The sequence below is a fragment of the Talpa occidentalis genome, unplaced genomic scaffold (genome assembly GCF_014898055.3).
Source record: "Talpa occidentalis isolate TD23 unplaced genomic scaffold, MPIMG_talOcc4v2.1 talOcc4.5, whole genome shotgun sequence".
Lineage (NCBI taxonomy): Eukaryota > Metazoa > Chordata > Mammalia > Eulipotyphla > Talpidae > Talpa > Talpa occidentalis.
Window position 1 is genome coordinate 69,633,454 of NW_023604861.1, and position 15,475 is coordinate 69,648,928.

The window sequence follows — 15,475 nt, forward strand, 5'->3', positions numbered from 1 at the left end:
CTGAGCTATTGCTGCAGGGAGAGGTGATGTCCAACAACTCAGCCTCTGGACTCAGTGAAGCTTTTGCCTTCTCAGCTACTAGAACAAGACATGGGAGAGTATTGGGGGAAGCTTTAGTACCACTTCAGATCCTTTAAGACCCCAGTACTTGTACCCAACAGCAAGTAAACACCCAGAACAGTGGGGAAGAAGGATTCACACACAACAAAAACACCAACTATAGCAGAGCAAACCAAAAGCAAACAATGGGGAAAAGGAAAAATATAAATGGCCTAGGAAGCCCTCAGGGAAACAATACACTACAGAAGAAAAATAGAGCTCTAGAACCCAACAACATCGAAAAAGAATTCTCCTTGTCAGCTGAAGAATTCAAAATTTCCATAATTAAGAGAGTCAAAGAACTCAAATGACAGGCAGAAGAACAAATCAGAAATATATGAAAATGTACAGGAAAGGAAAAGAATGTTATGAGAAATATAATCACCAAAAAGAAGAACAAGATTGAAACCTTTTGTAGGAAAACAAAGGAACTGCAGGATGGTAAAAGACCAATGGAGGAGCTAAAAACTTCTGGGAAAAGCCATGATAATAGAATCGATAATGTGGAAGAATGAATCAGTACTCTTGAAGATACAGATACAAAAAGAATCAAGAAAGAAAAGGAAAGAGAGGTTCAAAGAAAAAATAATGAAGAAACACTTCTAGAACTGTCTAAATCCATGAGGAAAGGAAATATAAGAGTTATTGGGATCACAGAAGGAGAAGAGACGGAGAGCTGAAAAACTATTCAAGGAAATAACTGAAGAGAACTACCTGAACTTGAGCAAGAAATGAAAATAGACATATAAGAAGCTAGAAAGATGCCAGACTACCGTAAGAAAAGGAAAACTATAGCAAAGACACATTGTAGGAAGGTTTCCAAGAGTCCAAGACAAAGAAAAAATAAAGAAACAGATAATCTATAAAGGAAAATGAATTAGACTGACATAGACTTCTCGGAAGATATACTACGGGTGAAAGGAGAATGGAGTAACATATTTAAAAAACTCCCAGAGAGGGCCTCTCTGGTGGCTTAGGGGTTAAGTCTCAGCACTATCACCTATACATCCTGGGTTCGATTCCTGGCCAGGCTGCTAACCCACATGGCGAGGCAGACCTCTCCTGTCTCACCTGCTGCTCCCCATAGCAGTGTATATCAGTGAATCTGCCTGTTCTGCTCCCCACCCTCTCTCTGAGGATTCTCTTACCCACTGTAACTCTGGCCCACACTCCAGTTCTTCTACACAAAAATAAATAAAATAAAAAAATAAAAACTCCCAAACTGAAATATTTTACCCTACAAAGCTCTCCTTCCTCTAGAAGGGAAAAATAAGGACCTTCTTAGATGAACAAAATCTTCAAAATTTTGCTACTACTAAACCCCCACTCTAAGAAAAATTACAAGAAGACTTAAAATCTATACCAACAGAGGAATGAACATGAAGAACTGAACAAGATATTGAATAGAAACACAAAATGATGATGAAAACAAAAATCATAGATGGATGTGTCAATAATCACCCTAAGCATAAATGGACTAAACTCACCAATCAAAAGATTCAGAGTAGCATACTGGATTAGAAAATAGAATCCAGCCTTCTGCTCTCTCCAGGAGACACAACTAAGCTCTACAGGTAAACACAGATTGAAAGTAAAGCACTGGAAAACAATTCTACAAGCAAATGCTTCCCAAAAGAAGGCAGGGGAGCCATATTTGTATCAGATAAATAGATTTCAAGCTTAAAAGAGACACTGATGGACACTATATAATGACCAAGAGGACAATACACCAAGAAGACATAGCACTCATCAATATATACTCACCAAATGAGAGAGCACCAAAATACATTAAACAATTATTATCAGCTCTGAAAACAGACATTAAAAAAAATATGTATGTGATAGGAGACTTTCACACCCACTCTCATCAACAGATAGATCAACGAGACAGAAAACAAGCAAGACACATGAGCCCTAAATAAAGCTCTAGACCACATGGGCCTAATAGATATCTATAGGACACTGCATGCCCCAAAACTGAATACACATTTTTTTCAAGTGCACATTCTCCAGGATTGACCACATACTGGGTTACAAGACACACATCAAAAAGTACACGAAGACTGAAATCATACCAAGTATCTTCTCTGACCTTAAAGTCATCAAACTAGAAATCAATTATGAAAAGAAAGCAAGCAGTTCCCCCATTGCATGGAGACTGAACAACATGTTACTGAAAGACAGCTGGCTTAATAAGGAAAACAAAATAGAAATTAAAAAATACCTTAAGATAAATGACAATAAGGACAAAGAAATATCAGTATTAAGAGGAAATTATATAGTAATACAGGCCCATATCAAGAAGCAAGAAATAACCCAAAGGGACAACGTAATTGTTCATCTTGAGGAACTTGAAAAACAACACAACAAAAATATCCAAAAGCTGTTAGAAGAAAAGAAACAACAGAAATAAATGAAATAAAAGTGAAAAAGACAATCCAAAAGAGCAATGAAACCAAAAGCTGGTTCTTTGAAAAAAATAAACAAAATAGACAAATCTCTAGCTAGGGTCACAAAGAAAATATGGAAGAAAACCCAAATAAATAGGATCATAAATAAAAGAGGAGAAATGACAACATATACAGCAGAAATCCAGAGAATAATTAAAGATTACTATGACATCTATATGCAAACAAGTTCAACAATCTAGAATAGATGGACAAATTTATAGAACTTTACAATCATCCAAAGCTGGATAAAAAAAGAAATAGAAAACCAATTACAAGTAACAAAATTGAAACAGTAATCAAAACCCTCCCCAAAAACAAAAGCCCAGGACCAGACAATTTCACAAATGAGTTCTACCAAACTTTCAAAGATGAACCAATGCCTATTCTACCAAAAAAAAAAAAAAAAATTTCTTTCAAAAAATCAAGAAAGGAGGAACACTACCAAATATTTTTATGAAGCCAACATTACACTAATACCAAGCCTAAACAAAGAAAACATAACAAAAACACCACTAATCTCCCTAATGAACATAGATGCAAAAAAAAATCCTCAACAAAATCCTAGTAAATCCAACAATGCATCAAAAGGATTATTATACCATGACCAAGTGGGATTTATCACAAGGACAAAAGGATGGTTCAACATCCAAACAATCACTTAATGTAATTCACCACATCAAAAAAAAAAAAGAAAAAGAAAAAGAAACACCATATGTTCATCAATAGATGCTGAGAAAGCATTTAATAAAGTTAAATATCCATTTGTGATGAAGGACCTCAAAGAACTCAGGATCAAAGGGACATATCTTTAATAATAAAAGCCATATATGACAAACCCACAGCTAACATCATACTTAATGGTGAAAAACTGAAAGCCTTCCCTTTAAGATCTGGAACAAGACAAGGATGTCCACTTGTATCACCGCTTTTCAACAAAGTACTGGAAGTCCTATCTAGAGTACTGGAAGTCCTATCTAGGCAAGAGAAAGACATAAAAGTAATCCAAATAGAGAAAGAAGACTTGAAAATACCATTATATGCAGATGATATGTTAATATACATAGGGAATCCTAAAAAATCCACAAAAGACTAATTAACCAGTTAGTAAAGTAGCAGGTTACAATCAGTACAGAAAAATCAGTAGCCCCCCTATATGCAAATGATCAGACTGAAGAGGAAAAAGTTAAGAAAACAATCCCATTTACCACTGTACCAAAAAAAAAAAAATTAAATACCTGGGAATAAATCTAACAAAGGAGGTGAAAGACCTATTGTAGCAGCAGGATGGGCACTGAGTGGTTTCTATGATCCGAGCAGACAGGGTAAAGGAGAGTCCTGGAGCCCTCAGTGGCTTTCTCAGGCTTTTATTGAGCTTCTACATGTAGTGCAGCAAATTGGTACACAGCAGGCAGGGGTGCAGGGGTGGGCAGGAGGCTGGCAGGCCCCCAAGCCCCAGGTAAGTCTTCACTCTGGGCTTTTCTGGCCTCTTTCTCCCCTTCTCTCTCCTGCCTCTCTCTTGTTCCTGTTTCTCTTGCTGAAGATCTCAATACTGCAGTCATGGCCCACAGAAGAAAAGAACACAACATATAATAATGTAACAAGTGCAGGTGCTCCATTAGGCAAGGCAATCCTAATGGTGGGAGGGCAGAAAAGCCTGAAAACCATTTACCCTGCACCTAACCAAGGAAAATTACAAGAAACTGTTCCATTTCCAAAGAAATGGAAAGATATTCCCTGTTCATGGATTGGGAGAATTAACATGCTCAAAATGGGCATCTTACTGAAATCAATTTACAGATTCAATGCAATTCCAATTAAAATCTCAATGACATTCTTCAAAGAAATGGAGCAAATTTTGTTGAAATTCATATGGAATCACAATAAACCTTAAATAACAAAACCTTATCCTGACTTAAAGGGGAAGAATGGAGGTATTACACGGCCAGATTTCAAACAACAATACAAAGCCATTGTAATAAAAACAGCATGGCATTGGAACAAAAACAGAAACACAGACCAATGGAATCTAACTGAATGCCCAGAAAAAAAACCACACATATACAGCTAACTAATCTATAACAAAGGAGCAAAGACTATGCACTGGGACAAGGAAATTCTTTTTAATAAATAGTGTTGGGAAAACTGGACTGCAACATGCAAAGGCATGAAACTAGACTACTATCTCACACCATACATAAAAATCAATTCAAAGTGGATAAAAGACTTGAATGTAAGACCTGACACCATAAAATAGATAGAACAAAATGTAGACAAAACACTCTATGACATAACCCTCAGAAACATCTTTGAAGATTCATCTCCAGAAGTGAGGAAAACAAAGGAGAAGATAAACAGCTGGGCTTACATCAAACTAAAAAACTTCTCTCCAGGGCCTCCCTGTGGTGTAGGGGTTAAAGTCTCAGTGCTATCAAGCTATCACTATTCACTGTGGCATGATTTCAATCCCTGGCCAGGGAGTTAATCCACATGGCACAGCAGACCTCTCCTTTCTGGTCCACTGCTCCCCTCACCAGTGTATTTCAGTAGCTCTGTCTATTCTGCTCCCCACTCTGTTTCTGGCATATCCTCTCACCCCCTGCATCTCTGGCCTACACCCCAGATCTTGTATGCATAAATAAATAAAAATAAATCTTATAAAAATAAAAGCTTCTAGATGTGGTACATATACACAATGGAAAATTACTCAGCAATCAAAAAGATAAAAGCATGCCATTTGCAGCAACATGGATGGAGCTCGAAGGGATCATGCTCAGTGAAATAAGGCAGAAAGAAAAAGGAAAAAAAAGGATGGTCTCACTCATAGCAGGAATTTAGAAAACCTAAATAAGGGATCAGGAAAAAGACTATATAAAGTGAAAAATCAACAGGCAACTATAAACCAGAGACACACTACAAGGAGGGGAAAAGGGAGTAGGATCAAAACAAGTGTGGTGGGAATTTTATGGGGACTATAACCAAGATGAAAAGGCATACGTTGTGCAAAAATGAAAAATGATATAAAAATATATAAAATAATAAATAAATAAATAAATAAATAAATAAATGCTTCTGGTTACTGCAAGAGACAGTAACCAAACAGAGACATCCTACTGAATGGGACAAAGTATTGCACACTACACAACTGATAGGGACTGAGATCACAGATCTATAAAGAGCTTACATAACTCAACAAAAACAAAACAACCCAATCAAAAATGGGCAGAAGAGCTAAAAAGACACTTCTTTTTAAAAGGAAATGCAAATGGCCAACATTCATATGAAAAATTGTTCAACATCACTTATAATAAGGGAGATGCAATTCAAAACCACAATGAGATACTACCTCACACCTGTGAGAATGGCCCATATCAAAAAAGCTGGGAAAAAAAAATGCTGGTGAGGATATGAAAAAACAGGAACCCTCTTCCACTGCTGGTAGGAATGTAAACTGGTTCAGTAACTATGGAAAGCTGCGTGGAGGTTCCTCAAAACACTACAAATGGATCTACCATATGATCTAGCAATTCTACTCCTAGGAATCTACCTAAAGAACACAAAAACACTAATTTGAAAGGAAGTCTCCACTCCTATGTTTACTGCAGCATTATTTACAACAGCCAAGATATGGAAACAACCCAAATGTCCCAAAACAGATGAATGGATCAAAAAGTTGTGGTACACACACACACACACACACACACACACACAATGAACTACTACTCAGTGTTCAAAAAACATAAACTCGGGCCTCCCCGGTGGCGCAGCAGGTTGAGCGCCGTGCTGTGAAGCTGTCCACAGCCTTTGCAGCGTGGGTTCCATTCCCGGCCAGCCAGGGAGAAACCCACATGGCGCAGCAGACCTCTCCTGTCTCACTCGCTGCTCCCCTCAGCAGTGTCTTCCGTCTGTCTACCTGTTCTGCTCCCTGCTCTCTGGTGAATTCTCTCACCTTCCCGTTCCTCTGACCTGTACCCCAGATCCCCTATAAATAAATAAAATCTTTAAAAAAAATACAAACTCATGTCATTTGCAGTAACATGGTAGAACTGAAAGTGTTTATGCTAGCCAAAAGAAGTCAAAAGGGAGAAGATAAATATCAGATAGCTTCACTTATGTGTGGAATAAGAGAAAACAAGCAAAAGGTCAAGAAAAAGATAAAACTTACAAGCTGATCATAGATCTGAGGCATACAGCAAGGGAAGAGGAAGTAGAGGGGTTAAAACAGGGGAGGGTGAATGATGATGGTTCAGTGATGATATGGTGGTGGAAGAACTATTGGGGCTACATCTGAGGGAAGAAATCAACTACTGTCAAAAAAATGAACAACAATGTGAGAAAATAAACAAACAAAAAACAAAACCACAGTGAGATACCACCTCACACCTGTGATAATGGCCCATATCAAAAAGACCAGAAACATGTTGGTGAGGGTTATGGAGATAAAGGAACGCTTGTACATTGTTGATTGAATGTAGATTAGCCCAGCCTCTCAGAAAACAGTATGGGGATTTCTCAAAACTTTAAAAATAGATTTACCACATGATCTAGCAATTCCACTCTTAGGCATCCATCCAAAGAATGCAAAAAGACTAATTTGAAAAGATATATGCATTCCTATGTTCATTGCAGCACTATTTACAATAGCCTAGCTATGGAAACAACGTGAAGGTCCACTGACAGATGATTAGATAAAGAAGATGTGGTGTATAATATACACATGTAGTGGAATACTAAACCGTTAAAAAACAAGATAAAATCTCGACACTTTCAACAAGATGAACAGAACTGGAGATAAGTGAAATTAGTAAGGACAAAGACAAATACCAGAAGATTTCACTCATATGTGGAATATAAAAAGACAAATCAAAGGAATAGACGAAAACAAAATAGAAATCTGACTTCAGAATTGCAGCTACCAGAAGGCACTGGTGGGGCAGTGGGAGAAAGGTGGGAGGGGCCCCAAAGGACTAAGATGGAGGGTTATTGCTTTGGTGGCGAAGAGGTGTGAATCTATATCCTTAAATCATATACATATTGTAAATCAACGTTACTTCAATAAAGAGAATTTTTTTTAATTTAGAAAAATAAAAGAAAGCAGGGGACAATAGAGACAACTAAACTATATTTCTGTTATAGGCATTATTGATTGAATTCCTATTAGGAAAACTGCAAAGAACATTTTGGGTGACAATGGGGAAATTTGGATATGGGTTTTATCATAGATATAGAATTGATATTGAATTTCTTGGATTGTATTAATAAAGAAAAAATCATCTGAATAAATTTGAAAGTCTAGTTGTTTTATTCAAAGATTCATGAACCAAACAATGTCTTATCTAGCTAGTAGAAATGCTCTATCAGGAGTTGTACAAAATGGGAAATTTTTATAATCAGAAAAAATGGACAAGGTAATTAGCAATAGAAAAGAGATTATTTCAGGTATAGCCACCTTCCTTTAGTGAAAGAGAGGTGTTCTGAACATGCAGATTACCTGTCTAATGCTGACCAGGAAGTTCCAGATCAATTAGTTTAAAATTCGACTTTTGGGAGAGTCTAAAACTGCAATTAGGTTATATGAAGTCTTTGTGGGGCTTGGCAGAAATGACTCCATTTTGGGTCTGTTGTTTCTTTTTAGCAGCCTGATAATGGGATTGTTGTTTAGTAAGAAAATAACCTTGTTCCAGAAGTATGAAAGTTGTGAATTGTCATGTTCTCTGCAATGTGCTACTAAATGACTCAGCACAAATAGCAGAGAGAAATAAAACAAATGTGGCAAAAATTTTCAGCCATTTGTGAATTCAGATAAAAGGTACACAGGCATTTAGTGTTCTATTCTTTCAACTTTTCCTGTAGGCATGACTTTTTTTAAATAAAACTTTTTGGGGAAAGAGTAATATATACCTCTAAATATTGATGTTATATTGTCATTGGAACCAAGATTTTAGTATAGATGAAAAAAGATGGAAATATAAAATCAAAGCAAATAAATCAAGTCAAGTAAAACTCTGTATCTTAAACAGTCTCACATGATCTGTAAAGTCCCATTGTAAAGGAAAATGAAATCCTACTATCTGATTTTCTTATCAACAATATTCATATTTATAATAAGTCAATGATTGCTAGTGTTTTTCAATTTTTAGAATTAACCTATGAACAGAACTGGGAAAACTTACATATAGTTATATAGAAAATATAAATGCTAACATTTATTTTTTAAAAGATTTATTTATGCATACAAGACCTGGAGTACAGGCCAGAGGTGTGGGGCATGAGAGGATTCACCAGAGACAAAGTGGGGAATAGAACAGGCAGATTGACTGAAATACACTGCTAAGGGGAGCAGTGGGCAAATCAGGAGAGGTCTGCTGCGCCATGTCGGTTGCTCCCTGGGTGGCCAGGGGATCGAACTCGTGCTGCAAAGGCCGCGGACAGCTTCATAGGTTGTGTCTTAACCCCTTGCACCACCAGGGAGACGCCAGATGCTAACATTTGTCATGTGGCAGGAATGGTACAGCACAATAAGCTGGAGGAGGCTACAGAAAGAACTGGGAAAGGGGAACTAATCTACTTACAGTCATGTTGCTTGTAGATGGGGACAGTTCCAAGAAATGAGTCATTAGGCCATTTCGTCATTGTACCATGCGACATTAGCAGTGGGTTTGTACACTCAAGGGTCATGATGAAAAACATACAAGATTAGGGCCTCCCCTGGTGGCACAGCGGTTGAGCGCTGGGTTGCACAGCTGCCCACAGCCTCTGCAACACAGGTTCGATCCCCAGCCACCGGAGAGGGTCCCACATGGCGCAGACCTCTCCTTCTGCCCGCTGTTCCCCTCAGCAGTGTATTTCGTCAGTCTGGCTTTTCTGTTCCCCACTCTGGCTCTGGTGAATTATCTCACCCTCCTGCGCTTCTGACTGTACCCTGGTTCTTGTATAAATAAATAAATAAATCTTTAAAAAAAATACAAGATTAAATCAAGCACAGGGGGAAATGCTGCTAATGAGGAACTCACACAATCCTATGATGTTGGCACATGATGTCACAAGGCAAGGGGAATTTTAGGGCCAGTGCCTTATATGTGGGCTGTCATTTACTGAAATGTAGTTACGTGGTGCATTACTGAATGATTTATCAGTAAACTGGCTGTAAAGCTCCATTGTTTGGAATTAAGGAAGTCACCACCAGAAAGGATTAAGTACAGAGAAAGACAAACACTATATGATTTCACTCATATTCAGTATATAAAGAAATAATACAAATGAACTAAATAAAAAAAAAGAACTTTAAACAGATGATAGAAATAAAAGAATGCTTATCAGAAGGAAAAGAGGACGGGGGTGGTAAATCAGGCACCAACTATGTGGTAGTTGTGGATGCTAGAGTTCTGGTGGCAAGCATAGGTACTATATATAGATGTTGATTTAAGAAACTGTTCTTCAACTATCCCAGGCCAGGTAGGTTCATCATTGGTTCAGGCAGCTTGAAAGAGAACCTTGGAGCCCTTGGTGTCATTGCCACAGGTTTCTTAATAGTACACAGTGGAAACAAGCCAGCAGGGAGACAGCAATTTGGGCCCCCCTGTGAATCCCTATATGCTTTTTCCTCTCTTAGCTGTTCTCTGATGCTTTCCACTGCTCTCTGCTGCATTCTGTTGCATGGTCCTCTGTCACTAATCCTCTGTGACACTGCCCTTATATGCTCAGCTCTTGACTCAGGTGCACCCACTCACACACGCACACACGACACTCCAGGTGCTGCCGTCAGGCACACGTGTAAGACCACAGGTGTCGATAATTGATGCTAATGGTGGGAGGGTGGAAAAAACCTGATAACTTCCATTTACCCTACAGAAGCAATATACTGAAACCTATATAATGTTATAAGATAATATTACTTCACTTAAAAAAAGTATTAAAACACAAGTTATTAAAAGTGGATATGATATAAGCAGCAAAGGGCACTAAAACTGACCAAAGACACTTCCCAAATAGTTTATTAGTCACTGTCTGAGTTCTTCACCCATACGCACAATTACAAGACTACTCAGGTTCACAGAACAACAATAATGGGATTTATTTAACAAATCAGGGAAAAACAAAGTGTTACTGAGGCCAAAAGTGGTCATTTACCTTACCCGAAGCAGTGTCCAATGTTTTAAAGTCCTAAACAGAACGCTCCCAAGATGGCATCTTCCTGCCACTAGGACACGGAGCACATGCCAGCCAGACTATAGGCTGGGATCCAACTCATGAAGACAGAAGACACAACAGGAGATGCTCCCAGAGCTGCTGAGATGCCCCAGGGCAGACTAGACATGTGACACTCAAAACAGCAGCTGCAGCAGCTAAACTAGTCGACAAATGTCCCACACTCACACAGCTCAACGAGACACCTGGCTCCAGCTCTGTATCTTCGCCTTCCCTGCCAGGCTGTAACAGCAGCAAAACTGGGAACAGCTTCAGTGGTTCAGCTATTTGCAAAACCTCCAAACTTTTCCTGTCTGAGGTTGGCTGCTGGAAGCCTCTCTATGTTCTTCAGAGGCCCACAACAGCCTTCTGGAAGATCGAAGTGGCAGGGGCAGAAATTGCTGATACCAGAATCCCTGAAGATCTGAAATTCCAAACACTCGATTCTAAACACTGAATCCCGGGGGCTGCTTCTGCAGCCCATTATATTTCTTCTTAGAGTCTTCACCTCCACCTATACTTTGTTGGCATTTTCCCTGGCTCTCCAGCCTCACCAGCACCGCCCTATAACAGTCTTTGGCTTCAGCCACCGGTTAAGGAACCTTTGGGAAATCAAATCTGGGACCTCAGATTATTTTTTTTAATTATAAGGTCCATTTTGTGTATGCTCTTTAGTTTTTATTCATGATCATAAACTTAACTCTGTAATCGAGCTATATTTGGAGAGGAGAAAGGAAAATATGAAACCCAAGGAACTGTAGCAGGAGCACAAAACTCACAGGATAATGTGAGCTATGGGATTAAAGGGGTGTTCTCCTGAGCTATGGAAGGAATGGTTTGGGGATTAAGGTTATTGTTTATTTGCCATGTGTGTGATTATTGTTATAAAACATCTTAAAATAACAAAATTTTAATAGAGAAAGGCAAAGACTTAGAATTAATGACTTTACGAGAACAATGAAAATCTGGAATTGAAGTTTTCAGAGATTCCATGGTGGGATTAGTTATCTAAGTAACAGCATAAACAGCAGAGGAGCCTCGTTTGGAGGGGAAAGAGAGGGAAAAGAAAAGAGAAAAGAGAGAGAGAAATATAACTTATTCAAATAAGAATTTTGGCTCTTAGAATAATTTTGAGCCTGGTACAGTGTATTAATCATATTATTCTCTATCCAACCATGTCCCAGCAACTAGGAGTCTTTTATGATTATGCTCTATATTACTTCTGGTGAAAGGTGGCAATTAATTTAGAAAAAAGTAAAATCCCTGGAGACTCTGCAGATGTGAGATGTATAAAATAACACTGTTCCCTAGACTCTGGAGGTGGCAGGGAGGTGTTCTCTCAGTTTACTAGGAATTCAGACTGGACAGGTACCAAGAAAAGGCCTCCGGGGCACCACAGAACTTCTTGCAGGAGCACATGCAGGGCTTGTGAATTTTGAGAGAGAGATGAAGTCTTACACTGGTATGGCCATAGACTAAGCTAGAAAAATGCTGTTTTTAAAATATTATTGTAACGCATAGTAGTTGTAACCTGACAGTGATCTACAAAAACATGATCAGCTTAACTGATTTTATAGCAAAAAGCATTAAGGGAGACAAATGGCATTCTATAATAATTAAAGGTACATTTAAAAATGTAAATAAATGCATTAAAACTCAGATTTAATCCAGCAATAAAATAGAATTCTGAATTGACAGAAATGCAGGGATAAAACTTTCTGGTTGCAGTATTATGCGGGACAGCAGGAGTAGATGACATTGTTACCTACGATGGGCTGCCCTGTCCATGAAAGGATGCTGTTCACCACCCACTGCCATCAGGCTCAGCCATATGACTTGCTTTGGCTTATGGAATGTGTGTAGAAGTGACCTGAGCCCCACAAGTGAGCAGAAGCTTTAACACACATCAGGTGGTGCAGCCCTGAGCTGGTATAATTCACATAGAGTCTGGTCTTTCAGCCTACAGTCTGGAGTGGGGATCCTGGAACAGAGCCCTAACCAACATGGACGGTGAATGATTAACCAATCTGTTTTTATTATTATTTTTTTTTATTTTTATAGAGGCATGTTTTCTTTCTTTCTTTATTTGTTTGTTTGTTTATACATGCACTGGGTACAGTCAGAAGCGCGGGAGGGTGAGAGAATTCACCAGAGCCAGAGCAGGGAGCAGAGCAGGCAGAAGGACCGAAGCACACTGCTGAGGGGAGCAGCGGGCGGCTGGGGAGGTCTGCGCGCCATGCGGGACCCTCCTCCGGTGGCCGGGAAGCAGCTGGGGATCGAACCGGCGCCGCAAAGGCGCGGGCAGCTTCGCAACCCAGCGCTCAACCGCTGCGCCACCGGGGAGGCCCACCAATCTGTTTTTATAAGCCATGGGGAGTAAGAGGGGTCATGCGTTCCACAACACAAGTGAAGGCTAGAATAACACAGAATATAATGTACCAATACCTAGAAAAAGCTAGTTGAATTGTAACAAAATAATTGAAATGCATATTGAAACTCCTCAAAATTAAGGGAATACTGAAACAAAGGGTAGGTGCTTGAAGTAATGCTACAGTATAACTAGTAGTAAGAAAAAAGAAATGCAACAAATTAACAACAAATCTGGGAAAGGAAATAGGCATTAAAGGCAAGTGAGAAAAGGGAAATGTTAAGAACAAAAGCAGGAATAAGCGAATTGAGTAATAGAAAAGCAGAACACTAAATACCAGTACCCAATAATTATATCTACTTAGAAATCGTTTCTAGAACAAATCCCTATACCTGCTATGGTGCATCTCTTTTACCATTAAGCTTAATTTATAAACTCTCATGGATTTGTTCACTTTGAAGAAATGAATACACTTTTGGTACATTAATAAATAATACTTAATGTCAATAACTTAAGGTTACATATAGAAACTATTAAAATTCTGAACAAATGTTTATGCTTCCTTTGAAAATAAAGCAGACTCTCCATCTTGACCATGTAGTTATTATGACCTAGTATATACAGTGTTTTTCAATTGAGGGTTGCAACCTACCCGTGCATTAAAATAGAATAACAATAGAATAACAATAACAATTGAAAATATCAACATGTGGTGATGTAGAAAAGATAAGTACAGTTTAATGAAACATTAGCTTTCTTTATATGTGTATGTGTCCTAGGTAGAAATCAAAATGTATAACTTACCTAGGTGGACTGGAATCCAAAAAGTTGGAATGTTACAGGGCAACCCCACTCTGAAATGGGTTGCCTGACTGTGGGTCCTCACTGGAATGCTCAAAAGGGAGTTACACTGCAGGCACACACAAAAAGTTAACAAAGTTTATTTACAAGGGAAGGGGAATGAGGAAATGTATAACTCAGGGAGAAAAGAGGGAGATAAATTCTTAAATGAGTATTACCAGTTTCGCTGACCTGGAATCCCAAGTGACCCACTGAGACCAAAACTGCCTGGCCAAGAGCCGGAGCCAAGTGCGCCCCGACCCCACAAACATGGCTGGTATTTATTTACAAACTGAGAAAATGGCTGCTTAACTTCACCCTTAGGTCCTCGCAACTTCCCTTCGGGGATCATGGGATTTGTAGTTTCCAGTGTCTTTTTTTTTAAGATTTATTTATTTATTTATACAAGAACCGGGGTACAGGCCAGATGCATGGGAGGGTGAGAGGCTTCACCAGAGACAGAGCAGGGAACAGAACAAGCAGACTGACTGAAATACACTGCTGAGGGGAGCAGTGGGCGTGACAGGAGAGGTCTGCTGAGCCATGTGGGACCCTCGCCGGCCAGCCAGCCAGGATCAAACCAGCGCTGCAGAGGTTGCAGACAGTTCCACAGTGCGGCGCTCAACCGCCTGAGCCACTAGCGGAGGTCCAATTCCCAGTGGCATCCACAAAGCCTGTATGGAATTCGCTCAGGACATCCTTTCTCCCTAACAGGAAGTCCTTGATTTAGGTGACTTTAAATCAAAAGTAATGATCAAAATATTACTGGTGAAGTTTGTACAGGACTACTGTGCAACCATGCCACAAGAGTATCTTCATTGGCAGTTCTCGAAGATTAAAAGAATTTGGAGCCTTTGGTGGATTTTGTAGGCCTTTAATACTGTGGCTGTATACACAGGCAGACAGAAAAAGACTCCAGCTCTCAGAGAGTCAGAACAGCAACCCCACTGCCCAGCCTCTTCACATTGTTCAGTGCCTATAACCACACAACTGATACATTGTTGCAAATGCCAGGCACATCTGTTGTTTGCTAGATGTCCCAATGGGTGGAAAACAGCATTTCAAAGTATGTCTTTTGTGGGAAAGACAAAATATAGACTGAGTTTAACTCGTTTTTCTTACAATGACCCAGTCAGAACAGTTTTGGAATAGGGCTCCGGGGAACTCAGCTATGCCATTGGTTACCCCTTTTGTTAGTGGATTTAAGGGAAGGTTCAGGATGGCAGAAGCAGCAGTAGACATGGGACCATGACGCCACAGGTATATTAATTTTCTTTTGCTTCAATAACAAATTACTATAAATTAAACAAATTAAACCTAAAAGTTTAAAGTGATACAGATTTATTATTTCACAGTTTTACAGGTCAGGAGACAAATGCAGATCTCTCTTTACATCACGGTGTTTGAGGTAGCTGTATTTCTTTCTGGAAGCTCTAAGGTAGAATCTGCTTCCTTGCCTTTTCCTTGCCTTTTTTTTTTTTCTTTTTCTTTTGGAAATGGTGGTAGCTACAGGAAACATCTCCAACAGTGATCT

The 15,475-nt window shown here is 39.1% G+C and overlaps 1 long non-coding RNA gene across 1 annotated transcript in view; it reads right to left on the reverse strand.

The window, feature by feature from the left end:
* LOC129146934 (uncharacterized) overlaps window positions 1–14,196 on the reverse strand; it is a 31,680-nt gene extending 17,484 nt beyond the window's left edge. The window contains exons 1-2 of the long non-coding RNA XR_008554319.1: window positions 14,121–14,196; window positions 13,906–14,011 (exon numbers count right to left, since the gene is read on the reverse strand). This is a non-coding gene — a long non-coding RNA (uncharacterized LOC129146934). The remainder of the gene's footprint in view (window positions 1–13,905; window positions 14,012–14,120) is intronic.
* Window positions 14,197–15,475: the final 1,279 nt, after the last annotated feature.